Genomic DNA, 12144 nt, shown 5'->3' with positions numbered 1-12144 from the left:
GAGTTCCACACAGTCCAATCTTCTTTACTTACTAACCCTTTCTGTGTAACTAATCACATTTAGTCCTTTGGTTTAGACGACATGTCTGCTCAGAAATTTCTGCTCATAACACAGCTTTAGCTTTTTCCTTGAAATTCAGCACCATCAACAGACCACTTGTTTGATGTCTGTATCTGGATGAATTAATAACCCAAAATTAATATTTAGGAGGCACGAGAAAACCTGCCCCAACACTCAGGTTTCCAACTGTTGTATTACACTCCCACGTGGCTAGGTAAAAGTGCCCCTCCTCTTTTTCTCTCTCACAAGCTACATATTTGAACCACAATAAAGGAGCCCACAAAAATAGCTTCTCTCCTTTACTGATCCCAACCCTCTCCCTGGTGGACTGCTGTGGCAATATATTGACTGTCATCCAGTCTCAACCATTCTGATCAAAACACATTCTCTGGGGGACAATCAGGGGACTGTTTAAAAGGCGAATTGAATCGCGTCTGCTTTTTGCAGAGAACCTTTAATTACCCCAGGACATTCTCACAGGGAACTTGCAGTTCTTACCTTATGTGTGTTTCCACCCACAGTCCCTCAGTGCCACCTCTGTCACTTGCCCCCCCCAGCTATCTTGCCGCAACTCTTACCACTCCAGCTGTTTCTTTTGCCTATAATCTCCTCTTCCCCCCTCGCTCTTCCTATGAACAACTCCAACTCTGGGATTTATGTCAAGCCTCCAAAAGTCAACTCTTCATTTTCCTCACCAGCCATTTATTATTTCAGTCACTGTCCACAGGCTGTCTGTTGAAGCCTGGTTCTTACTTTCATTGTACATTTTACCATGATTATAAATACATAAGCCTATTCATTTATGGCAGGCATCCTTATTGGAAAAGTAAGGTCCTAGGCCAATACTTAGCAGAGGAGACCCTTGAGCATTTGCTGAAAGAGAAAGGCTAATGTAACCAAAGCCGTTGTACCCTCTCATTACGACCTTTAGCAGGAACGTTGCTCACTGTCTGTTTTCTCTGCATCACTTCCTTAGAAGCTGCGTCTCTCAGCAGCGGGTCACCAAAAGTTAGAACAGATTTCTCATTCCTGAGGTGACTGTTGATTTTCTGGTTGATATGAGGCTATATTACTTCTTTGATATCAACAACTCCTTGGTATTGCTGTCCCTTTCTCAAAATGTGACTCTGGAATGCCCTCATATTTTCTCTTTCTCTTTATTTTATACCCACTTCATTTTGCCTGCTTTGTATTGTACTTCGCTACAGTATTTCCATTACACATTTTTATTTTTATGAAGGTACACATTTCTGTACCAATACTCTATGAGCTCTTCTTGATGCCAAACCTGGGGCAGCTCCAGGTCACACCCATTGCCTCAGCACAATCATTAGTTGAGCTCTTTTATGTTTTCTAGATAGGAGTGGCACATATGGTTCCCATCACTGACAATACCGAGCTCAGGCATTCCTGTGCACTTCACCACAGATTCTGGACCTCATCATTTTTACGCCTCTCACTAAGTGGCCTCAGGTGGCACTACACTCCCAGCACGTCCCCAGAGAGATCTCAGTATGAACTGTCCCATCTGGCTACTGGACTCTGATTTGAGCTTTAAAGTCACTGTCTTCTCCTACAGCAGAAGGCAGACTAATTTATCTAGGTGAGATGAATTAGCAATTAGCAAGCGGCCTCCCTTAGAGCTGCTGAGCTGGACGTTGCATGGGGAGTTGCCTGCCTCAGAAATGTGAGTCATCAGCAAAGAAGGCACAGCCTTTGACAGTTGGAAACAGTTTCTGCTCTACCAAATGCATTGCTTGCTGTTTATCGGAGCCCACTGACTAGTGCTGAAATGTCTGTCTTTCCTTTCTCCTTTCTGGTTTTGCTTTGCATTTTGTGTCACAATGGTACATTCTTTATGGCCCAATGGTAAATTGTTTTACTTATTGATCATATATGGTTTAGCAAGACCTCTCCATGACCACACTTTTGTTAGCCAGCCATTAATTTCTATGACTGAAATGCTATCGTATGCTCCATTTAAACTGTCTGTAATTCTAATTTGTACCCATGATTTATACTAATCCTTAACTAAATTAATTTAAATTTACCTCATTTTACAAGGGAATCTACAACACAGGACAATACTTTACTATACCATGGTTGTTAAGACTCTAGATGCCTTAGTATTCTTTTTAAAATATATTTGTGTTTTTATTATGGCTAAATTTTTTGAGCTTCTGAGTTAATTTTGACATAATTTCCCCAACATTCTCTGTCCATGACATCCATTCATATATGGTTTCTGTCATGCAGTCTACTTCACATGGTACCACTTGGTTTTTGCAGGCTTATTTTCATCCTTGAAGATGTTTGCCACCTCAGCTCCGTGTGCTTTAACACACACAAACTAATTTTATTTACTTATATTTTTAAATAAAATCCAATATTCCTGTTCAGGGTTTTCATTATATTGCTTAGATTTTGCTGTATAACCAGCTGTCTAAAACATTAGTTGCTTTTGGTCAGGATTCATTTACTTGGCATTTTGGGTTGGGTTTGTCCAGGAATACCTTATCTTGGCTCATTCATAACATGCAGTGACAGGGACTGGTTAATTGATTGATGAGAGGGCTGCTGGGCCATGTGATCCTCATCACCCAGGCTTCTAGATTATTCACCCATTTTCAGGGGGAGCTAAGAGCATCTAAGGGATAGTCTCCTATGTGTGTGGATTTTCCATTTTCCATCCTGCGTTCATAGTACATTTACTGTTGTTGGTCAAAGTAAGTCATATAGCTAAGACTGGATCAGGTTGGGGGGGTCACTACGGGATTCTGTGACTACAAATAACAGGTTTTGATTTGTTTAGAAGGGTTTCTTTAAGTAGTCTAGACTGATTTGAAACTAGCACTCCTTCTGTCTCAGCCCAGGTACTGGGGTTATTGTAACCTTTGGAAACACATTTCTTTTAAATTTGCATACTAAACCACCACTATAATCATGGGTTTCATACAGAATTCTGTGAACTCAACACACAAAACTTCAAGAGGGTTAGTTTCAAAAGAATGAAGGGACCCTCAGTCAAACTGTTTACCCAATTATATCCCATGACTCTTAAGATGATTCGGGCAAACACTATGTGCTAAGTATGTCTCTGTAATTTTTATGCAAAAGAATGCCTCGGTGCTCAGGGGTTCAAACTGTGACTGTACTTGGAATTAGAGCCTGCAAACAGGTGGTTAAAGAAAGCAACATGTCAGGTGTCTACATAGAAAGATTGAATTAGGACCCACATAAGTCTGTCTACAGAAGAATGGACACATAAAGTCACAGAGAGGAGATGGTACCAGCTCTGTAGGAACCAACCTACCAGAATCTTCACCATAGACTTCCAGATCTATTTCATGCTACGAAATTTAATCATTGTACAAAGTAAGTAGATATACCATATTGGTTCATTAGGACTACTGTAACAAAATACTACAGACTAGGTATTTAAATACCAAAAACTTGTTTTCTCACAGTTCTGAGGTCCAGACGTCCAAAGAAGTAATTCAGGATTATACCAAGCCTCTTTGAAGTAAAAAATCAAACCAACTACAAATTAAACTTTGTTCAGACTAAGCAATTAGGCCCTCACTGATTAATAGCAACAAGGAACGAGCTCAGATGAAACATATAATCACAGAATCATTTAGCGCTCTTTTAGACATAACGTCTGGCATAGCATCAAAGATTATTGACTGTCTAAGGAGGCAGGGTGGCTTGACTGAGCAAGCTGAATACAAAGCTGCAGAAAACACCTAATGTGGGGAAGAATGGAGATTAGAGCTAGTACCTACAGACCAAAATGTTCCAGAACCTTGTTTATAAATAAAAGTCTCTTAGAATAAAATTGCATTCCTAGTTTTAAAAAGAAATACTAGCCAGGGATGGTGGAATGTGCCTATCTTCTCAGCACTTTGATGGGGAGGCAGGAGTACTAGGAGGTCAAGGTCATCCTTGGCTGCATAGAGAGATCAAGAACTGCCTGAGCTATATGAGATTCTGTCTCAAAACAAGATACAAGAAAGACTTACTTTCCCTTTAGCATTATAAGTATTAAGACTAATTAAAGGAAATAGAAGCTAAGAATTCTCTTCTTTAGCTTAAGCAATACTCCACAGTTATCACTGCAGAGTATATTCCAAGCATACTACTTTTCAATAAAGTCAAAGTAAACAAAACAAAATGAGGGGTGAAGCATTTTATCTATTCCTTCAAGCACCATTACCAAGTTTTGACTCAGCCCCAAACTCCATTTTACTATTATTGTGATCCCTGAACCAGAACAGATGATAACTCACTGGGCAGGACCAGGACAAAGCGCCAGAGACAAAATCATGCTTGTTCAAGTATGTTATATACTCAGAATGCTTGGTTCTTTAAGTTATTATTACTTATTTTTGATTCTGTGTTCCTTTGGGATAAGCATTATTTACTTCATCCCTACTCTCTGTTACCTGATGACTAATATATTTTTTTAAACTAACGTTAACCCTGTAAGGAGCTGTAACAAAGAGAAGCATAGCAGGCTTAGTCTTGAAGTGAGAGGACATCGGGGTGGTTCGCCAGGGCTCGTAGTGGTAATGACAGTGTGAACATAATATTTTCTGAAGCTCTTTCTGACATAAATGGCATTTCTAGAAGCAGCTGTTCATGGCAGACAGGAGCAGATTTTTTACCCCAGAGTTATTTGTTGCATTTTGTATTTAGTTGAGATGATTTGCTGGGGGTTAGGGCAAGGACTAACTTTGCAAACCTAGGCTCTTAATCCTCCATTATTCAGTGTTCTGGAGTCTTTAAAAATACTATTCAGCAGGCACTATCCAGATTTCACATAGACAAATAATGTGCACAGTAGGTGTCTGTGTCACTCTCAAATTCATAGGCTCCAACCCTGATCCCTACTGTGATAGTGCCTTTGCTAGGTGACTAGGTCATGAGAGGGACTTATGATCTCTTGTGAGTATGATTAGTGATTTTCCAAACCAACCCCACAGAGAAGCACACCCCGTCTTCATATGGCTGTTTGCTGCAATCCCTAGTAACTCCACACCAGGACCCAACTCTATTGTCACCCTGATCTTGGACTTGTAGCATTAGAACAGTTCAAAATCAATTTCTGGTATTTGTTAGTTACCTGCTTTCTGCTATTTTGTTGAAGCAGCTCAAAAGGACTAAGATAGATGATTTTCATAAATCCAAAGGAAAATTCATAGGCAAGAGAATAGTTACTGCACTGAAAAGAAGGTCTTATTGGAAAGGTGAGTCATAATATGTTCAGCTTTAAACATAGATTAGATAGGGAACTCACCTTAACTGTGTGTAGAGAAACTGTAATTATTCAAATTCCTGCAAGGAAAGGGTATTGTCTTTACATTTTACCTAGGAGAGTGGGTGCCCTGACTAGTGCACTCTCAATGGGTCTTCCCTTGGTAACCTGGCCATGGTTGCAAACATGTCAATCATTTAAACATTTCCAAGAGGAATTAAAGCTAGGTTGGGATATTTTAGAACCAATAGCTGTGGGAAATGACCTCCTCTGAAGCTGATGAGAGGCTCAGGTGTGCAGAAAATATGAAATATAAAGTGTGAATAGAAACAGTGTGCAGATATATTAAGCAAAAAAATTCAAACTGTGAGAAATATTGCTTTGATAAGTTGCAGTATCGTGGAAATTGCTTCTGTCTTTCCAGAGATTTAGTTGCTAGCCAATTTAAACAATTATGCTTGTCAGAAATCTCACAATGACCATAAACCATTACTTTGTTGCTTTTATGGACATTGAATAATTAGCATGTCGTCAAGAAATCATGTGGATTTAAAGAAAACAGTGCAAAACTATTTGATTCAGAAAATGTTTGAAATTGCCACACACACAGAAAGCATGTCAGTATGTTTTATTGTTACTTTCTACTTTTATTTGTTGTGTGTATGCATATGTGTATGTGTGTGTGTTTGTGTGTGGTGTTATGTGTACATATGTGACTGTGTATGGGTGTGTTATTATGTGTATGCATATGTGTATTACATGGGTGTGTTATTTTGTGTTTGCGTGGGTATATGTATGTGTGTGTGTAAGCAATGTGGTTGTGAGTGTGTTCATGTGGTTGTTCAAGACAATTTAACAGGAATCAATCCCTTCGTTCTAGCATGTGAGTTTCAAGACCCAGACTCGGGCTTGTCAGGCTTGTCAGGCAGCACATGCCTTACCCACTAAGCATTTCTTTCCAGACACCTTGGTTTGTTTTTGTTTGAGACAGATTTCATGTATTCTAGGCTGGTTTTGAACTCCTTTTTTTTTTAAGCTCAAAATGACGTTGAATTTCTAATCATGCTGCTTTCCCCTCAGAAGTGCTGGAGTTATAAAGCATGTACACCGTTCAGTGCTTGGGGTGGAACCCAGAGCTTTGTGTGAACACACTGTAAGAATTCAGGCATTATGCTGGCCTGCCCCGGACACCTGGTAGAATGCACTTAGGCAGTACCCTGGTCAGCCCACGTGCAAAGGACCCCTTTAAAAGGGAGACCTCTGTCCACCTTCGGTCATTCCCGTACTCTTTCCTGCTATTCCTCTCTCCTGTCCTCGGTCTCTCTGTCTCTGTGTCTCTTTCCCTCTTTTCTCTTTCCTTCTCTCTTCCCTCCCCTTTTTGAAAAAACTTCTCACTTAAACTCTGCCTGCCTGGAATGTTTGTCGCCCCACCCCACCCCTTTCAATCAACCTCACCCGTCATGGAATCCGCCAGGGTCCCCCATGCAAGGTCTCACACGCTTTATCATAACACACATTACAGACTGAGTTGCATCACTAGCCCTCACATATCAAATAGGAATGCCAGAAGTCAACATCCTGAAAATCATTTGTGTTTTATGGCCATTTACTTTTGTGTGTGTGTCTGAACATAATACTGTCTTTTGATGGAAAGCATGTGGGAAAGAGAATCAAAGTAACAACTTGCTCATATACAAAATTGCATTTAGATTGGAAAGAGCTATTCTGAAAGCAAATGGACTTTGACTGTAAAGTGGCAAAGAGGCAGAGCTTCGTTGGGTGGTTGGGGTGATTACAGGCAGGGGATCAGAGCAGGAAAAACTTTCTCTGGCTGGCTTCAAAGAGAATGAAAAAAGAGTCGCTCTCCTGCCCACTTTTATTTGAAACATATTTGAATAAGTAATATATCCTCAATAATTGATTAGCAAAAACTCTTGAGACTATGGAATACAAAATGGTAAATATAGATAGCCTTTCCATTCTTTTTATAAAATGCATTTTTAATTGATCAATTTCAGTATTTGATAATTTCTTACAAAGTATTCTGGCTTTTCCCTGCACTCTCTCTTAGTCCTCCAAATTCCCATGCCCGGCAGTCTCCCTTTCTAACTTTATAATTTTGGGTTTTGTGTTTCGTTTAACTAGGGCTGTCTGCAAAACAACTGTGTTAGATTTTTCCCCTGGAGCCTGCTAGGCTCATCAGTGGATGCACAACTAAAGACCATTCCCTTTCTCCCCGAATCTTTCAGTAGCACGTAGTTCATCAGTGAGAGATGAGTTCCCTGACTTCCTCCTCCAACCAGCCCTGACTCATGATGGGGCCAGTCTTGTGCAGGACCATTGCAGCCTCTACAGCTGCTGTGAGTTTATGACTGCAGTGGACGTCTTTCCAAGAAGATGCCACCTCCAATAATTCTTAGTTTCCAGATCTTACATTCCTCCCGTGCCTTCTTTGCAATATTTCCCAAGCCCTAGACAGAGGGTGGTATGGAGGACCTGTTTAGTGCTGAGTACTCCTCTGCTACTTTTCAGTCAGTGCCCTGAGTAGCCATGAGTTGTTGCACTCACCATCTTGTTCTTGAGAGAGGGGCTTCTCTAATTATGGCTGAGAGTTTTCTGTGGCTATCAACATACATATTTAGATGCTATGTCAAATTACCAAACAGACAGTGTGGTGGACGAATGTGAATGTACCTTTAAACTTAGTTATTTGAACAGTTGGTCCCTGTTGGCAGAACTGTTTTGGGGGGAAGTTACGGGGAGGTGCAGCTTTGCTGGAGGAAGTGAGTGCGTCTCTGAGAGTTTATAGCCTCACCCCACTTCTAATTTGTCCTCTGCTTCATGTTTATGGTTAAAGATTTGATCTCCCTGCTTCTTGCTCCTGCCCTGACGCCATTATTGATGCTCCCTCTGAAACTGTAAGTCAAATGGATGTACTCTTCTGTAAATTGCCTTTGCCATGGTTCTTCATCACAACAGTAGAGAGTAATTAATACAAATTGTGTTTAGTTCTCTTTTGGGCCTGTGTGCTCTCTCCATAGGTCTGAGGCCAGTTTCCTATTCCTCCTGACCTTTTCTTACTTCACTTTGGGGCTTTCTAGGGATTCATATGCATTTCAGCACACATGCGAAAAGGATTTTCAGTGGCTGGACATTGTGTTAGGATATTTTGTATCTTGTCTGCCTTTTATGTCACACAATTTGAACATGTGCCATTTCATTATGAACAGAAATACCTAAGTAAACAAGATTCCATAGTATTCTCTCCTATGATCATTCCTAAGATGTTCCTCGGCCTTTTCAGTTAGGTTTTTCTAGTTCAGCGTTAGTTTTATTCTTTTGTAGTTTTTAAAAGAGAAATGCTCATCTCATTATTTTCATTCTTTCTTTTTGAGCAATAAGGCTATTTATGGAAAAGTTCATTTATATCTAGTCTTTCTCAAGAAACATGTGCATAATGCACCTTAATTTGTAATCATTTCTAAATTACCTGAAATTTCAGTTTTGATTAGCTTTTCTTTCACTGAAGGACTCCTGTCATGTGCTGTTAAAACAGTGTACATGCCTGGCTGTGGTCACATATGCTATTTGTCATGACCCCTGCCTTATTTTGTATGAATACGGCTTGCTTTGGTCACAAAATGAAAAATAGTCACCCAGGACCACATTTCTCAGAACTTAGCCCTGATTCTAAGTAACAGTCACTGCAGTTTAAGTTTTTAAAAAAAACTAAAAAAAATACTTCATAGTATGTATATAAGTGCTTTGCTTGCATATATGTCTTTGTACTATGTGCATTCTGGTACCTGTAGAGGTCAAAAGACTATGCTAGATTCACTAGAGCTAGAATTATAGACTGTTTTGGGCTGTCGTGTGGCGGCTAGGAGTTGAATGTAGATCAGGCAGTGCTCTTAACTACTAAGTCATATCTCCAATCCCAAAATGATTATTTAAAAATAATATTTTTATCGTAGTCTAAAAGATTGTTTGGAGATACACCATGGAGGGCCTCACCCTCCTTGGGGATACGAGTGGAAACTGGGTGGAGGGCTGGGGGGCCTGGTGGGGACGGCGGGGGAGAAGGGGAGAAGGAGCTGGGATTGACAGGTGAAACAAGCTAACAAGCTTGTTTTTAACTTAAATAAAAATAAATTGAAAAACCATTTCAATAAAAGGAAAAAACAAAACCAAAAGTGCAAAAAAAAAAAAAAAAACAAGATTTTTTTTTCTCCGAAGAGATAGTTGTTTCATTATGTTTTGACTATTAGACTGAGTTCGGATTCCTATTTACTATCTAGTTTATACTATTATTATTTGAATAATAACAGTTTTAGAGAGAGAGAAAATACATAGTTGTGGAAGTAGTACTCTATGTGAGGAGTCTCACCTAGTAGTACCTGAGAGAGACTTTCACTCCCATATCCTAACTCACGCCCTGATATGGCTGACTATTAGAACCACAGAATTACAAAAATTTAAGAATTGCATGCTGCCATCCAGTCAATAACAGTGACATCAAATACAGTTAGATCATACATCCCAAGTCATCAAAATGAAATGTTACTCTGTTACTCATCACAAACTCATAATTGATATTTCCTGTCATAGTCATAGTTGACAGATTCATGAATCCAATTTTTATTTCACATAACAAAGAAAGTGTTTTCTTTGTCCTTGATGAGAACCATTAACTTTGAATGGCAAGCCTTTTTCCCATCCTCTCTTTAGGTGGCTAATGCTTTCTTCACAACCTAAGGTGATTTTTTTAAACCTTTTGAATTAAAGAAGTGAAACCATTTAATTTAATGCAAGTTGCAGTGTGGCCAACAATGATTTGGTGTAGAAATTAAACTGCACTTCTTAGAAGAGTTACATGCATTGTGGATACTGGGACCCTTGTATAGTACAGAGTATTCTTTGCCTACAGTGCCCTTACAAGATCTGTGTACTAAGGAATTGATATAAAGTATCTATGAGCAAACTTTCTGGTCTGCCTTCAGTTACTGAAATGAAAAAGCCCTCCCAGGAAATGTCGCTCTTATTTGCATTATTAGTTATACCCAAAGGGATGGAAGACAAAGTATCTTTTCCTCTTTATAAAACACAGTGATTTGGGAGCTATCAGGGAAACTAACAAGAAGGTGTGAGTAAGCCCCCAATGAAACAATAATGTTATAATTGCCAAGAAATGGCTCTGTATGAGAACCAGAGGTGCAACCGAATAAGGAATCATGTGCTTTTTGATTTTATTTTCCATTTTATTCTCTTCAAATGATTTGGGAGTAAAGGTAGCTTATGGGTTAGAAATCATTAAACATTTTTTTGTTTGGGAATGATGTTGGCTTACGTAGCAAAATACTCTGCCAATAATACCTAAGTGACTAGCTCCAATTATGAGCCTTCTCTGAGCTCTGAACTATAAGCATGCCTTACAGTCACTCATGGACCAATAAACTATTTGCAATGAGGAACTCTTTAATAAAAAAATTAATCGGATATGTTGTTGCCTGTGTCTGTTTTCTGGAACAAGGATGATGTTTTCTCCTAGAGGACTTTTATCAATACAAGTCTCACAATGAGACCCATGAACAAATATAGACCCTGTGTTAACAACCAACATAATGAGCATGACCTTGAGGGCCCCAGTTTCATCCTAATTCTCCCACCAGCTCTGCAGATAACATTGTGCATATCATTTACCTTCTTTGAACCTCAGTTTCATTATCCATAATCCAATAGAGTTACAGTAGAAATGTCAGCTTCCTCATAACTCTAAAGTTTGGAAACTGGGATAAATATGCTATCTACATCCCTCAGAAGCTGCCAGACAAAAGATATAATTACCTGGATTTTATGAAAAAATTTATGCTCTTTCTTTCCTTTTACGAATCATTAATTTTCATGAAAAGTTGCCTGGGACAAAAGTTTTTCTCTTTAATGAGAAAAATATACTTGAATAACTACTGGTCAATGGAAACTGATGTGTCATCTAATATAAAGAATAATTATTTTCTTATCCACAGGCAGAATAAAAACATGGGGTTTTTTTTTGGTAACAGTTTTAGCTCTGGGAAGATATATGAGAAAATAAGGATTTTTAAAAAATATATTTATTTATTCTTAATGTGATATGTGTTTTACTTGCATGCATGTCTATGTACATGTGTATTACATGTACATGAATCATAGGAGGACACTGAGTCCCCTGGAATTGGAGTTGTGATGATTGTGAACTACCACATGGGTACTGGAAATGGAACCTGGGTTCTCTGCAGGGACAAGTGCTCTTTAGTCATCATTTCAGCCCCTCTATAATCTTCATCTTGAAAAACTGCAAGTTCCACACCCATTAGGATGACTTCTTATTTCCCTGACTGGCAGTAGCTACTCCTAGGTTTTAATTCTCAACTCACTTGATTTCATTTCATCTTTGTTCATCTACACTTCTTTGCAACGTGGCATGCCATCATCCAACTTTAGGTTTTCAAAGAGATTTTTAAACTGTTTGCCTTATCTGATTGCTTGTCTGAAATCTGTACCTGCTTGTCTAGTTCCTTCTTTCTTTGTTGAATACATGGAAAATTTCATTCCAATGTCAATGGCTGAGCAATAGTTGCACAGTTGTTTTTTATTTTGTTGTTGTTGTTTTTGTTTTGGTAGGGAACATCACTACTCAAGAGTCATGTCACCCCACTGTCATCCAACACTTACTGTTTATCTTCTTCTTTCTCCTATGACTAATTTTATAGTTTTTCCTCATGTCTTGAGGTGCAGTCAGCTCAATGTTGGATATACTTTGTGGTTCTCTTTGACCTGATGCCATCTAG

This window comes from Mesocricetus auratus, unplaced genomic scaffold (assembly GCF_017639785.1).
Source record: "Mesocricetus auratus isolate SY011 unplaced genomic scaffold, BCM_Maur_2.0 Super-Scaffold_100019, whole genome shotgun sequence".
NCBI lineage: Eukaryota > Metazoa > Chordata > Mammalia > Rodentia > Cricetidae > Mesocricetus > Mesocricetus auratus.
The sequence above is the reverse complement of the archived record's forward strand: the minus strand, read 5'-3'. Positions refer to the sequence as shown.